The 16,348-nt window shown below is 42.0% G+C and overlaps 2 non-coding genes across 2 annotated transcripts; both read right to left on the minus strand.

Moving 5' to 3' along the window:
• Positions 1-3,418: 3,418 nt before the first annotated feature.
• Positions 3,419-3,537, minus strand: LOC145677318 (5S ribosomal RNA). Its single transcript, XR_014129764.1, has one exon. It is a non-coding gene; the product is annotated as a 5S ribosomal RNA (ribosomal RNA).
• A 177-nt stretch (positions 3,538-3,714) lies between these two features.
• On the minus strand, positions 3,715-3,833 carry LOC145677312 (5S ribosomal RNA). Its single transcript, XR_014129759.1, has one exon. It is a non-coding gene; the product is annotated as a 5S ribosomal RNA (ribosomal RNA).
• Between the last annotated feature and the right edge of the window lie 12,515 nt (positions 3,834-16,348).

Raw genomic sequence — 16,348 nt, forward strand, 5'->3', positions numbered from 1 at the left:
CTTTCGAGGAGCTTTGCCTCCAGTAGATTTCCTAGCTGTCTGCTTGGTACGTGCCATTGCAACTGTCACGACTTGTTTCAAATAATTGCGCGCTGAATGAAGTCAAGTTATATAAAGAGCAAAACCGTTAAATCAAGCTATTTCTCATTGGATAAAGTCAGTCGAAAAGGACAGTTCTCATTGGCTTAGACACGTTTTGTGTTTTTCCTCCGTGCTTTCCCTGCATGATCGAAGGAACAAAACCACGAGTCTTGGGCTGCTTGGGCTTGTATTTCTCGTGTGTGGTGAGCGAAGCAGTAACATATCGAAATGACAGGACGTGGAAAAGGAGGCAAGGGTCTTGGCAAAGGAGGTGCCAAGCGCCACCGTAAAGTTCTTCGTGACAACATCCAGGGTATCACCAAACCCGCTATTAGGCGTCTTGCTCGCCGTGGTGGTGTGAAGCGTATCTCTGGTCTCATTTATGAAGAGACCCGAGGAGTATTGAAAGTATTCCTGGAGAACGTAATCAGAGATGCTGTTACATACACAGAACACGCCAAGAGGAAGACAGTGACAGCTATGGATGTTGTGTATGCCTTGAAGAGGCAAGGAAGAACCCTGTACGGTTTCGGAGGTTAAGTTGGGGTTCCTCCTATTTTGGATATAAAATTGGCATAAACGGCTCTTTTCAGAGCCAACAAATTTATATAAAGGGAAAGATTTACTTTGTGCGATTTTCTGTTAGATTATAAGAATTCGTGTAACTACATTAAAGCCTTTTGATGCACACTAAATTACAGACGTAGAGAGATTAATTTGAGAAAATCATACGTTTTTTTTTACATTATGTACGTTCATGTATACGTATTCATATCATGTAGCAGTATTAATGCTGGAGAAGGGGTTCTGGTTGGAAATTGGCGATTTGTTGGAAGTAGCGAGCATGAGAGATGCGAAACGCAAGTCGGAATTTCTGTTCTGACAGTAGGATGTACGTATAGAGGCTTATACAACTTCTATACTGTGCTGTGAGGGGCGAATAATGCGTTAGAAACCTGAATCTTGTCCTTTATCTTGTTTACGTGGTCTTGGGTTCGATTTCTTTCTTTTGCGGTAGTGTCTATTGTGATTTACATGTAAATTAATGACACTTCGTAGCGGGTTACTAAAATAAAGAGTAATACAAATATGAGATGTAGGTTAATGCATTGTATACTTCACATTATTTACTAAAGAAAGGCAGTAGTTACAAGAAACCTAGGCTCGCTCGTTGGGCACAGTAGCAAATGAGTTCTGAGATCAGAGAATAAGAGTAGTTGCGTATTACAAACCATATACATATAACACATATCACACAAATATGAATATCGACCTTGCAAAGAATAAATCGTACTTAAGTGTGCATTTAATGTCATTACTATGTTGCAAAAGAAATTTAGGAAAGTTTTCTGATCCGCTCTGTTCATGATGTCATTGGGGCATAGTAATGAACAATAATAAATGTCGAGAACATATTGAACAGAGTAATTTCAGCCAAGCCAACGCAAGAGAGAAACATGAGTGCTTTAAGAATGTTGGAAATTCCTTTGTCTAGCATGAAGTACATGAGAATATGTGGTATGAGGTTTTCTTCCATTGCTGAGAATCTGGGCTCGACTGTCCTGTCCTCTGGGTAATATGAGCCCGATGTACGCAAATATCAAAAAAATGTAGCTAGCGACAATACAAAAGGTAATGATCTTATAATTAATAATGTAGTGGGAACTAAGCACATCGCTGTTTGGAGTATTCTAAAGTTAGTGTGACTTCCTATGGGCTTCAATTACGATCGACGACTACACATATACTAATTAATCGAATAGCAGCGAGAATTTCGAATGAAACTAAGCAACTATCTCAGACACTTTTGATGAGTCTGTATATCGAAAACAATTCATTTCAATCGTAAATCTCCTCTATAAAGGGGTTTGTGGCCCTCATAAGGGCCGATTTGTATGAGATATAGGTCTTACATTTATGCCTTCTTCTCAGTTTTCTTGGGCAGAAGTACAGCTTGAATGTTGGGCAAAACACCACCCTGAGCGATTGTAACTCCAGACAACAACTTGTTTAATTCCTCGTCGTTACGGATAGCTAACTGCAGATGACGTGGAATAATCCTAGTCTTCTTGTTGTCACGAGCAGCGTTGCCTGCCAACTCAAGAACTTCAGCTGCCAGGTATTCCATGACTGCAGCCAAATACACGGGAGCGCCAGCACCAACTCGTTCGGCATAGTTACCCTTTCGCAAAAGACGATGGATTCTGCCTACTGGGAATTGAAGGCCAGCCCTGCTGGAGCGGGACTTGCTCTTTCCCTTGACTTTTCCACCTTTGCCGCGACCAGACATTGTTCAATATTCTTTCGTAATAAGATGAGAGGAAAAATTGCGGCCTCCCATGAATCAAGTCAGTTTTGTTACTACTTCAAGCGTGCACCCGAGTGCATCAAATGAAAAGCAAGGCAGTTGGCGCGAATTGAAACACGTACTGTAATTTAAATGAAGTCGATAAATCGGCGGACACATCTAATTTTGCTGAACGAGTGAGTCATCATGCCACCAAAAACTAGCGGAAAGGCTGCAAAGAAGGCTGGTAAAGCCCAAAAGAATATCTCCAAGGGAGATAAGAAGAAGAAGAGGAGGAGGAAGGAGAGCTATGCCATTTACATCTACAAAGTTTTGAAGCAAGTGCATCCTGACACTGGCATATCTAGCAAAGCTATGAGTATCATGAACAGCTTTGTTAATGACATCTTCGAGCGTATTGCTGCTGAAGCTTCTCGTTTGGCCCATTACAATAAGCGGTCAACTATCACCAGCCGGGAAATCCAAACAGCTGTGCGCCTTCTTTTGCCTGGTGAACTTGCCAAGCACGCTGTAAGTGAGGGTACGAAGGCTGTTACCAAGTACACAAGCTCTAAGTAAAAATCTTCTTCAAGATTTTTCATTTCAAACGGTCCTTGTCAGGACCAACACATTATTCGAAAGAGTTAAATCACGAAATTTGCTTCATTCTGTTATGTAGAAACACGTTGAAATCCAATTTCTATATGCTGTTAGTAAAAAAGTAAAGCACATAGCGGAGATGTGTCGTGCTTGTATACGAAAGGCATTTACTCGCCGGAGATCTACACTTAGTCATAATAATTTACTTTTAAAAAGTGGTAATACATTCCGTGTTAAGTATAGTAGTAGGTGCACACGGATCGGAAATCAGGTTATTTTAATGTGCCGTGCAAATAAACAGGCTGTTAGTGTAAGAAATAGTGGGTATAACGCTTAGAATATCGATTAATCGCTATGAAATAATGTTGATAAATTATCTCTTGAAAGTACTATAAAATTAATGTTTCTAGTATTTTCGTACTTGAAGGATAATGAAATTTGAAAAAGAGATGCCAACAGCACCTGGTGTTCCCAGGCGGTCACCCATCCAAGTACTGACCAGGCCCGATGCTGCTTGACTTCGGTGATCGGACGAGAACCGGTATATTCAGCATGGTATGGCCGTTGGCGAATGCATATGGCTTCGAGTGAGTTATTGTAGCTACGTAGGTTTGTCGGTGAATACTCAAAAAGACCAGCGCGTGGAAAGCGTTGCTAATTGTTTTAAGTAATGCATGATTACGAAATTATCGTGGTGAACGATGTGAGAATATTCGTCTTTGTGAAAAACAAAATTAGAAAAAGTATACCAACAGCACCTGGTGTTCCCAGGCGGTCACCCATCCAAGTACTGACCAGGCCCGATGCTGCTTGACTTCGGTGATCGGACGAGAACCGGTATATTCAGCATGGTATGGCCGTTGGCAACTACCTTTTCTTCAATGTCCTGTTAAGGAAGTATGTTTTAAGTAAGAATTGACATTATTAACTATAAAGGCAAGCATATTAACGTCGTTAACATTACTTGGAATATACTAATATTCGAATAAATATTTGAATGTTCGAATGATGAGTGATTCGGATGTTCATAGTGCCACTGTGTCCTATCGAGTTTACTATCACGAACCACGTATGAAATTGTATATAAATAAATAAAAATAAATCCTTTATTAAGTATTGATTACAGGAAAAAGGCAAACTTACATTCTTTAATGTACACAATGAAATGTATGAAAGATATTTTTAAGATATGTTTCACTTACCCTTTATAACGCAAGGTAGTTTTCAGTGTAGCATTCTCTTCAGCTGCGAGATAACGTAAGGCAGATGATCATTCAGTCGTGAAGCACTAAAATGTAATATACATTTTAACTATTATCGATAAGAATTATTTACTGCAGGGATGCAAATAAAGTGAGGCAAATTAGTAAATAAAAACCGATACTGTAACTGATAATATAATTAGTTGTATCTGTATTAGTTGTATATACAGTAATCGCACGATTATCCGCGGAGTTGGATGTTGGCATAATCGCGCATAATCAGCAGTATGAGCAGAAAAGGGAAATGAAATGAAATATTTAGATTTACGTCGCATACTTATACCGGTTACGCTAAAGGAGACGGTGATGATGAGTACTGAATGAAGAAAGTGGGAGGAAACGGGAGAAACCCGAGAAAACCCATGAGCACGGTCTTTATGCACGACAAAGTTCACACGGCACGAGCTGGGATTGAATCAGGGACCCCAAGCACCGGAGGCCAAAAAACGGACAAAAAGTCTTTCGTGCAACTTTCGTTTTCGGTAAAAAGTTTACACATAATTTAGAAAGAGTAGTTTTCTGGTCTTTTTATTTCACAAGTTGGTTCATGTCTATATTTTTTACATGCATAAAAAATTTTTCAACTCCCTTGCTTATTTCCTGTTAAAGACCTCTACCTCTGATTGTATTTTTTGCACATATTCTTATTGTTTTCAGACAACATTTCTAAAAGCGTAATTTATCGTCAGCAAGAAAAGAAAAGGAAAGCCTCGGATAGTGGAATGTGTACTGTATATATATATATATATATATATATATATATATATATATATATACGTATTAGTATATAGTTTTATTTTATACGTCTCCTATTATTACACAATGTGCAGATATTGTCAAAGCGCAAGTAAATATGTATAACTCCCCGTTCTGCACTTAATAACTTGAAAGAAGTTCGGGGAAGGTAGTGTAACAGAAAGTGCAAACAGAAATGAGGGTTTAAAGGCATTTAATATTATTCCGTAGTAGTATGATTTTTTGTAAAAAAAAAAATATATATATATATATATATATATATATATATATATATATATCTAAACATACATATTCAATGATATAGTAAGAGGTTAGCAGCACTGATAGAACTGCAGAAAGTACAAAACCGTTAATAAGAAAGAGAGAGAGATGGTGGCCGCTTTTGTGCTTTTCATTGGCTAATTCCGAATTGCGCGCGAATACGTACGAGATTTCTTTCTTTTTCCTCTTCGCAGCCCAGATGTTGCCAATTAGAAGTTTTTAGTACTACATTTGTATGAAAATGTTGCCTTTAAGAAATGTGGTTTGCATACAGAGAAAAGAGCAAAATGAATATTTACCTTAGTGGGCATGAAAAAAGACGAAACATTTTGCAAGATGGACACACGAACTTCCTTAATGCAGGCGTTCAGTACATTATTGTAAAGAAAAAAACACTAAAAAGAATTACTTCAATATCCCTAGCAACATTCAACAATTCATAGAGAAAAATCTTTATTTTGAGAACAATGGAAAACTATGTAATTGTAGATAACTACTAAATTTAATGATTAAGGAAAACGTTTAGGCCCGGCCCTTCAGAAAGAAAGTGCACAGAATATTCTCTCATGGAAGCAATTGCAAAATCAACATTTTGTTTGCAGTTATAATTAGAGGATCTATATACAGGGTGTTCGAAAAAGAATGTATCCTCTTGAAAGAAAATATTCTCTGGGCCCCTAATCCTTTATATACCGAAAGGAAGTTTGTATAGCATTTTTTCTTACCTTCGTTAGAAGAATTGAAAGTGACTACTATCGTGACACGGGAGATATTTAATCGATAGTCGAATTACTCACATACTCGAATGAACACGTCTCTTGTAAGGAGAGGAAAGGCTTCTGTGATCCGCTATCGCAGCTGTGTCATATCTGCAGAGAATGTTAGGACACAAACGTGATCTTTGAGAGCCTCGTGAAAAGAAGTCGCATAGTATCATGTGTGGAGACATCGGGGCCATCTGAAGAACGCTTCATCATTAGGACCAAGGGCGAGTTACGAAACACTCTGGGATATATTTATTAACATAACTTCTCGTCATTCTGCAAGTGTGGTGGAGCTCCATCCTATTGGAAAAGGAAACCTCGGGAGCCCTCTTCATGTGTAGGTATCGTTCACATCTGAAGCATGTGAAGATAGATTACTGTACTATCGTGTACCTAAAATCATTTTCTACGAATACGAACATGTCTACACTGAAGGCAGTGCAGCTCTTTTTCTCTTTTTTTTGGTCATGTATTGTAACGCGGGGCAATGCACACAATAACATGTAATGTTGTGTATCATCATAAAGGGCCAGGGCGATGATTGGATCTTGATGGACGTGGAGAACTGATAGGTGATGTGAGTGGTATTGTGATCTATGGTTGTATGTTTACTGATGAATGCATAAGGAGAGGTGAAGGGGTTGCCTTTTTTTTTATGTCGATCGGGAGGGAAGCGATTGGGAAACTTTTGACTTTGTTTTTCAACCGAATATATTGATTGAATAGGTCGCCGACAATTTTACGGGGCGTCACGTCGTTGCCTTTTTCATGTCGATCGCGAGCGAAGCGAGCGTTTTTTTTTTTTTTTTTTTTTTTTTTTTTTTTTTTTTTTTACCGACAATATGTATTGAATCGGTTGCCAACACCTTTAGGGGCGCGTCACGTCCTTCTTTCTGTGCTGATCGCGAGCGAAGCGAGCGCGAAATTTTTGACTTTTTTTTTTTTTTTTTTTTTTTTTTTACCCACAATATTTATTCAATCGGTCGCCAACACTTTTAGGGGTGCGTCACGTCCTCTTTTCTCTGCTGATCGCGAGCGAAGCGAGCGCGAAATTTTGACCTTTTTTTCTCTTTTTAATTCTTTTTTTTCTTTAAGAAAAAATATTGATTTCATAGGTCGCGAACATTTTTACGGGATGCAACATCGTTTATTTGTTTTTCCAACCGTCTTTCTGTCTTGAGCCCCCGCCAAGTTAACTTTATGGTGGACAAAAACTATGTGCGGTGGGTTACCGCGGGGTTCTCCCGTTTCCTCCCACTTTCTTCATTCCACCACCATTTCAATCATTTCTCATAATCAGCGCCTCTTTTAGCCTAAGCGGCATAACGTGGGACGTAAAACAAAGATTTCCTTTAGTTGCTTTCTGTCTTGATTACGAGCGCGAAATTTTTTACTTTTTTTTTCTTTCTTTTGATATTATTCATTTAATAGGACGGCAACACCTTTACGGGCCGCCGCGTCGTCGTTTACACTTCTTCAGCCCATATTCTTTCTGCTTGTTCGTTTTCCGGCATCTTGTTATCACCGCCCGCGGCAATGCCTATGTCTTTCATCGCTTTTTGAAGCAAATCTTTAATAAATATGCACTCTCACATTTGTACTAATATGCATACCACAGTGGATAGACTGTAACTAGGAAAGCAGAAGCCTGCATATCATATTATTTAACAGTTGAAAGTGAACTGTCATTTTAAGTTTGATTTTGATCAGATGAGTGCAGTTCAACTCGTCGACAATTGTGAAGATTCTCGAGGTTAGGGACCATCCATTTTGTGCTTTGTAATGAAAATGGCTGCAGCCAAACTTCTCTGATCTGAATGAAACTTGGCATGATGATACATCTTGACCTGCTCTACAAGTTTATTTAGTATTTTCCGTTGCGCAGGCTTTTGCTTCTCCAGGTTCTCCCATGGAACTGAGAAACGTATTCAGTCGAACTTCTGCGGTAAGTCAGTATATCATCCTGAGAAGTTTGATCGAGATAGCAGAGGTTCGACTATTCGTTTTTCAATTCCATGTGATATTACAACACGGTGAACTAAATTTATATAGAAACACTTTGATTTTGTTTTGTTTTTTGCTAGCATTAAACTGAGAAAATGTTATTCAATAGACAGAGAACACCACTCAAAGAAAAGTACATCATAAGAATATATATATGGTTGCTGTGGTTCTCGGTTTAATTTGCTAGTTAAGAAACTTGCTCTAAATAAGTACATCTTACAGGTGAAAAACTAAGCCAGGCGATAGAATTAAATATAAAGTTATACACTTTTATTTTACGTTTACTAGTGTTGGGTTACTACTGTAAAATAAGTCAGTATATATGAAAGATAACTGTATTAGGTACTATTTTCCACCGGCGGTGTATTCTTGCATAGTGTACTTAATGTTTACAAGCGGGGCGCTACTAGTATGGATGCATGACAAGTGCTATTGAAACTCGAAAACTAACTGGTTTCCACTACCCTTGCTTATACGTATACCCGCGTCGCCTTCGCTCCTGTTCACTTTGGACGCACATTCTTGCTATCGCTCAGGCCCCCAGCTTTCTCCTGTTTTGGCTCCCTTAAATAGTATTCGTGCTTTTTATTGGCCACCTGGCAAAGCACTTGTAATGATTTTACACCAGTAACTCTAAAATACATGTGTATTACTTTATTTAATTCTGTCGTCTGCAGAATTTTTTTTTTTTTCGTACAAATATGCCTTTTCATGCAGAACACTGAATTTTGCCTGTAAATTTTTGAGAATATGCTGTGACGAAACTTGAGCACCGTTCTTCTTTTCTTTCTTATCACGAGTCTTCTTTAGCCTAATGAGCACAATCATCACACGATAACGACTATTCTTTTCATTTAACTTGTAAACAAGTTGAACTAATAATAATAATTGATGTACAAAGGAGAAGTGTCCTACATATTTGAGGTAAAAAATAAAATAAATATACTTCTACTTCATCCGTGTTTACAAAGTTAAATGTTATCGATTTACAAAAAATGGTCACCTATCCACACACTGACCAGGCTCGACACTGCTTGACCATACATATTAAAACATCGGTCCCACTGAATACACAAGTAGTAAGCACATTCACATAAAAATAATTAGGATTACAGTATATAAAATGCGTTAATTAAAATAGCAAATGCCTTACCTTATCACAGGCGATCCAAAGCCACTGCACATCATCTGCTACGCACACTATATTCCTCCAATATTTCACTCACTTCCTATATCACGCAACAGAAAATATTAATAAAATTCACTTAGCAACATTTTCATTTTTAATCAACAATACGTATAACAATTAAGAATAAAATTAATTGTGAGCACATTGTTATAATTAGAATACTGTTTTTATTCGTTTACAAATATGGGATTAATATAGAGCTGGCAGCAACAATATATACAACTCATCCTGTATGTATCGTAAATCCTAACTTGAGAAGACATCTCTGACGCAAACAATGAGACAAGAAATCAAATACTATATCCGACACATTTGGGGTTTATTGAACTTCAATGTTGGAAGATACCACCTTGTCGGTAGTACAAATGTAATATCCTTACAACACGCGGAACTTTTGCCAGGCATATCTAGGAATTTGGGAAGATTAATTGATATCCTTAATGTGCAATGTATGATTATGACGCATTGTTATGTACACGCAGACGGAACCAGGACAATCTATAGATGACATTTGCACTGTGTTTGGACAATTTGTTCGCAGAAAATAACCGTTTTTGTCTATGAATACTTGAGAACATGGAAGGTATGAGATATACATTTTATGCGCAAATATTATAATACAAATCATTGTTAGTTTGGTGGATGCGTGAAAGAAAGAAAAGGAGTAGATTTTTGCAGACGTCCGGATATAAAGCGAGAACTGAGAATACGCATCTATAACATCTATTTTCTTTGTGTTAATGATATCGATGAACTAAACGGGGAAACTAAAATACAACTGTTTGCAGTATAATTCGAAGTATAGTCAAGTGCAGAGGCGTACTCACGGGGTGTCCACCGGGTGCGGACTCCTCGCAAAAGTTCCTAAGTGAACATACATTTGCAGACTTTCTCATTAAATGTAGTTATTAACAGGGAAAATATTGATGTATCATCAATATAAATCTGATCTTACACTTCATCTGTACTCTGTCTGTATCATGTTTTTGTGAAAAAGTAAGTGGAATATTTATCGTGTTTTCGAATGCAGAATAATAGTATATAGACATAGTGGCTTGTAGTATTGGAACCTTGCCCCCCGAAGCTTGGATCCCTTAGAAGAAAAAAAAATGCATGCGCGCCTGGTGAAATGGTTAACGAATTCAGTTCACTCGATGAATCGACAGATAGTAATACACATTTCGACAGATCGACAGCATTCGACAGATACAGACATATGAAAGTAGCACAAGAATTAGGCGAAAGTCCGTGCGTTTCCTCAATTCACGTAGGAAACAACAGAAAATATCAACTACCATAAAATAATCCGTATATATATTTAATTTATTTGGAATAAAATAAATATAGAAACAACCTGTTCATACATAACTACGGTAAGTGCGTTAATTGCTAACGTAAGAACAAATATGAAACAAGGCACAAAATAAAAAAGAAAAATAAAGTTAAAGGGAATAAATATTTAGGCTTGATTGTCATTCGTATTAAGAAGCTGGGTAATAAAATGTTAAAATCTACAGAAAATTATGAAATTAAATCAGGATTTGAAATAAAAGTCTATACATTGGAAGTAGGCCAGGGAGTTTGCAAGGCAGATGTGTGCGACACGCGTTACTTTATAGATTCCCTTCATTGAACTATAGTAAGCAGTACGAAGATGGTACTTTGCGTATAATCACAGGAAGGATTGAAGTTAATTACCATGGTAATATAATTATTTATTGATAAGTATTTCCATGTTAAATTATGAAAATTATAAGCACAAGGAGGGTGAAAAAGTAGTGTGACCGACTTAGCAATGACTGAAACATAAAATAGAAAAGCGAATAAAAACAAATGCCTTTTGAGTTATGTGGAATAAAGTTTCTTCTAGCCAGTAAGGAAGAATAGGATCTGGTGCATTCATTGAATACCTGAAAAAAATCGTTTATCAAAATAGAAGGAAACACACTTATCGTTGTGGCAACTACGAACTTCTGTTTACCTCAGCCCGCCTCAGCAAGTGCTTTCTATCCGGTCCGCGCTCCGTAACCAAACTCAACGCTGCCTGCTAGCGAAAATTGTACACGGATGTTAGATGTTCATAGTGCAACACGCGTGTGTTTCTGTGCGTGAATATCAGCGCCCTTTCCTCGGAAAAATAAACTTTTCCCTTTCAAAAAAAAACATTGCGAACTGCAAATAAACATTAGTGCTCCTAACTGTGACCCATTTGTGTGTGTGAAAGTGTTGTGAAAGTGTTCAGAAGTGCATATTGTAGCTAGATTTGTAGCTAGTGTGTGCATGCTGCATGCTACAATAGCAAGCACTTCTCACAGCCACGCCAAGAACTGTTCCCACAGAAGTCATCTACGAGCGCGGACGGGGTAGTAAGCACTTGCCTGCCATTGGCTGGAAGCTTCAAAATTCCGAGCTGGTGATTGGCTAATCAGTTTCTGCTCCCCAGAGCCGGTATAAAAGAGAACACTCAGACATTCTAAGCCATTCTGCCCTGTGCAGCGGCACAGAGCGTAGTGTGTTACTCTCAATACAATCAATGAATAAAACTTTGAACTCATATTAATAATATTGCAAGTAGGCAAAAAGAAAAATAGGCCTGTTGGGTGCAAGCCCAAAAAGCCCCAACCAGTGAAAATATTCAAGAAAAGAACAGTGGAGAATTCCTATCAGTATTCATCCCCCGCCAGGATTGGAGATCCCCCAAAGGTGAACCCCCCCAGTGTCAATCAAGGGCAATTCCGGCCCTTATTAGAGCCACACCAACAAACTGAATCTGAACTGAGATCAAACAAGTCAGTGTTACAGCCAAACCGACCCACAGATAATCAAACGAACGTAACCATGAAACAAGCCCCCCCAGTGCTAGAGGGAGCCGCCCCGGGAATAGACCCCCCAGTTCGACGACCCCCCCCGCCAACTTCCATGACTACGCTCACCAACCAATTAAAAACCATGAAGTTCTGTTCAATAGGGTCCGTACAACGCAGGCGAACGCCCCAAAAACAGAGGCAGCTACCCCCCCTGACCCCCCAGGAATTGGAGGAAGTAGCAACAACCAGCGCCCATCAACAATCTAGACTGAGCGAACCTAATCAAAGAGTGTCGACCTCCCCATCAAGAGCCATGTCGAACGAAAACCTCGTCGACATGAGCGAAAGATCTGAAACAGAAACGGAAACAGATGAGCACGAGTACCAACGTGCAAAAAAGCGCGTTCGACGCAGAGATTCCGCCAACGTCGAATCCCTGATCGAATTTAAGAACAAATTCGCGCCACTAGCCACTGAAACCACTGACGCCGAAGTGCAGCAAACCGACACCAACAACACCAGTGAGACCCAGCAGACCCTCACCGGTAAGAAGGTCCCTCCCATTTATGTGTACGGGGTTGAAAAGACATTTAACTTTGCGAGAACAGTGTCAGCCACGTGCAAAGTCCCCCCTAGAGTGGACCATTGCAAGGACCATATCAAATTCTCCTGCCAATCCATGGCAGACTATGAAAAGATTGAGTCATTCTGTATCCAAACGAATCAATCCTTCGCTTCCGAAATTCCAAAACAGGCGCGCTACTTCAAGGTGGTTATCCGGAGGCTTCCTTTGGACACCCCACCGGACGAGATACAAAGCGAACTACAAGAACTTGACTATCCGGTCACGGAAGTACGTCAACTAAAAGGCCGTTGTGACGCCAACGGAGTGCGACCTCTTTTCCCCCTCTTTCTAGTGTCACTGGAGAAAGTGCCGGGAATCAGTGAGATCTACAATTTGAGAAGATTGTTCAATTATCGCGTTGAAGTGGAAGCATACCGTGGCCAAAGTGTGCTTCAGTGCCACAGATGCCAGCGAGTGGGCCATTCTCAGCGTATGTGCCGCGCAACCCCCAGGTGCGTGAAGTGCGACGATTCACACCTCACGACGCTATGTCCCAAAACCACGCGGGACACACCTGCGAAATGTGTCAACTGTGGAGGCCCCCATCCAGCGAACTACCAAGGGTGCCCCACACTCAAAGCCGCACAAGCGAGAAGAACGCCACCAAAGAAACAGGACCCCAAAGGACGCAACGCCGCAGACAACAAACAGGACCAAGGGACCCGGAACCCCCCCCCAAATAAAAACTTCGCCGACGCCGCCTCCAACAGGACCAACAACACAGAAGAACAGAACACCAACGCCAAACCACAAGACAATGGACCCCAGGAAGAAACCCAAGAGAGACCACTACCTCCAGCCAAGAAGAACGAACCACCAGCCACCCGCCAAGACGCCAGCGACACCTCCTCGATCCTCACCTTGGTAAAGGATATCAAGGAACTCTTCCAGGGACTGAATCTCAAGTCCTTCCTGGAGAAAATCAAGACAGGTCTGCGCAAAATAGCAGCAGAAGAGGACCCAGTGTCCCGGATAACAACGATGTTCGAAGTGGTCGCATCACTGGTCGATGATGGCACAGACTAAAACATCAATCTCCCGTGACCTCAGGGTAGTCCACTGGAATGCGGATGGTATCCGCACCCAAAAAGAGATCCTCGAAGACTTCCTCAGGCGAGAGCGCGTCGACATAGCTCTCGTCTCAGAAACCAAACTCAAACCACCCATCACCTTCCACATCCCTAACTACACAATTCACAGAACTGACCGCCCCGGAGCCACCTCCCTGGGAGGCACAGCAATAATCATCAAGAACTCCTTACCTCATGATCCACTTCCCCCCATCCAACTCCAGTCCCTCGAGGTCACAGGCATCAAGCTCCACTCGCCGGACGGACCAATTCACATCCTGGCAGCCTATCGACCACCGAACAGGAACTGGGACACCGAAGACCTCAGAACACTGCGACGACTCGGCCACCGTGTCCTGATTGGAGGCGACCTCAACAGCAAACATCATGAATGGAACTCCAGGGTGTCAAACGAAAACGGAAGAGTGCTCCACCGAGCGCTACGGACCATCGACTTTGTACCCTCGGCGCCAACAGAACCTACGCACTACCCCCGTAATGGCGGAAGACCCGATGTATTGGACATGGTGCTAGCAGCGAACCTCGCCCTGCTGGACGGCCCAACAGTGATCCACACCTTGAACTCAGACCACATACCTGTCATCCAGACAGTCGCCATCAGCCACCAGATCCACGCCTCAACCCTTCCCAAGATCAGCACAACAGATTGGGGATACTTCACACAAATGCTGGCGCAAATGGTCAACCCACGCCTCCCTGTGGATACGCCAGAACAACTAGATGCCACGGTCGAGACTCTTACAGCGCAGATACAGTCAGCACTACGACTGGCTACAACAACCACCACAGCTGAAGCAAGACCCAAAAACGCAGCAGAACACCGAACAACAGTATTAGTGCACATGAAACGATGGGCCAGAAAGCAGTGGCAGAGGACAAGACACCCCGAGTTCAAAACACTCTGGAACAAGCTCACTTCCAGAGTGCGTAAGAGACTTCTGCGCATCAAGCTAGCATCATGGAACCAAAGACTCCAAGACCTCGAAACACCAAACAGAGACTTCTGGAAGCTGGTCCGAGTGCTCACACGCCCATCCTCCGGTACAAAGAACTACCCACTACAAGGCCCACAAGGACTGTTGTACGAACCAGGGGAACAAGCTGAACAGTTCGCAGACACCCTGGAGAACACCTTCCAACCGAACGACATACCACCACCAGCAGACATCCAAGAAGCGGTCCGTCACACCATTGAGGAGGCACCGTTAGACGATCCAGCACCACCAGACGCACTTACAACGCCACGTGAGATTCAACAGGTGATTCGACGACAGTCACTACACCGAGCCCCTGGTCCTGACCAAATAACACCTGAAGCTCTCCGGAACATCCCGAGAAAGGCCCTGGTCTTGCTCTGCAGAATTTTCAACTCCATACTACAACACGGATACTTCCCGAAGGCCTGGAAGCAAGCACGAATTTGTATGATTCCGAAACCTGGCACAACCCGGACAAATCCTTCTAACTACCGACCGATTAGTCTCCTTTCACACACGAGCAAAGTGTTCGAAAGGATATTCCAACGGAGACTCCTGAGGATAGTAAACGAACACAGACTGTTGCCTGACCACCAATACGGCTTCAGAAGTGGACATAGTGCGGAGATACAACTAGTCCGGGTAGTGGAACTGATAACAGCCAGGTTCAACGAAGGAGGCCACACCTTGGGCGTCTTTATAGACATCGAGAAAGCCTTTGACAAGGTGTGGCATGAGGGAATCATCCACAAGTTGCATCTTCAGAACTTCCCGCACTACCAAATCAGAGTGGTAGCATCATATCTGTACAATAGAACCTTCTTCATCACCCACGCTGGGCACAAAACAAACCCCAGATCGATCCGCGCAGGAGTCCCCCAAGGCTCCTGCATCTCACCTCTCCTTTACGCACTGTACACAAGTGACGTCCCCACCACTCCTAACACCACCCTTGCAACCTTTGCCGACGACACGGCAATCTTTGCAGCACATGGGAACCAACGGTACGCCACGGTCTACCTGAGAAGACACTTGGAACTTTTGGACGCCTGGACCCAACGCTGGAAAATCAAAGTGAACCCCCGGAAAACAGCGGTAGTGAACTTCACTAAGAACCGAACACTGGAACCAGCAGACTTCCAACTGGGAGGAACACCGCTCCCAGAAGAACATCAAGCCAAATATCTAGGCATTCAGCTAGACCGCAAGTTGACGTTTGCGACCCATCTCACAACAGTCACCAAGAAAGCGACGCAAAGGTTCAAGGCACTCCTACCCCTACTCCTCTCCCCATCCCTAGCTCATAAGACACGCAAGCACGTCTATGAAATGAGCATCCGCCCCATCATCCTCTACTCCCACCCAGCGTGGCAGCACGCAGCAAGATGCCGACTCAGACCACTCCAGGTGCTCCAGAACAGAGCAGCCAGGGCCATCACAGGGCACTCCATGGACACACGACTGCAACAAATCCATGAAGACCTCGACCTTCCCTTTCTCGAGGAAGTGAGAAGAAAGCGAGCAATCAACTTCTGGAGAGCCATCAGAAACTCCCCACACCAACATGTGAGAGCAATAGGAACAGCACAACCTCGTAGAATGATCTACAAGATGCCAAGACCGCCAGACTGAACCACAATCAAC

Source organism: Thermobia domestica, unplaced genomic scaffold, assembly GCF_964235325.1.
Source record: "Thermobia domestica unplaced genomic scaffold, izTheDome1.hap1.1 HAP1_SCAFFOLD_750, whole genome shotgun sequence".
Lineage (NCBI taxonomy): Eukaryota > Metazoa > Arthropoda > Insecta > Zygentoma > Lepismatidae > Thermobia > Thermobia domestica.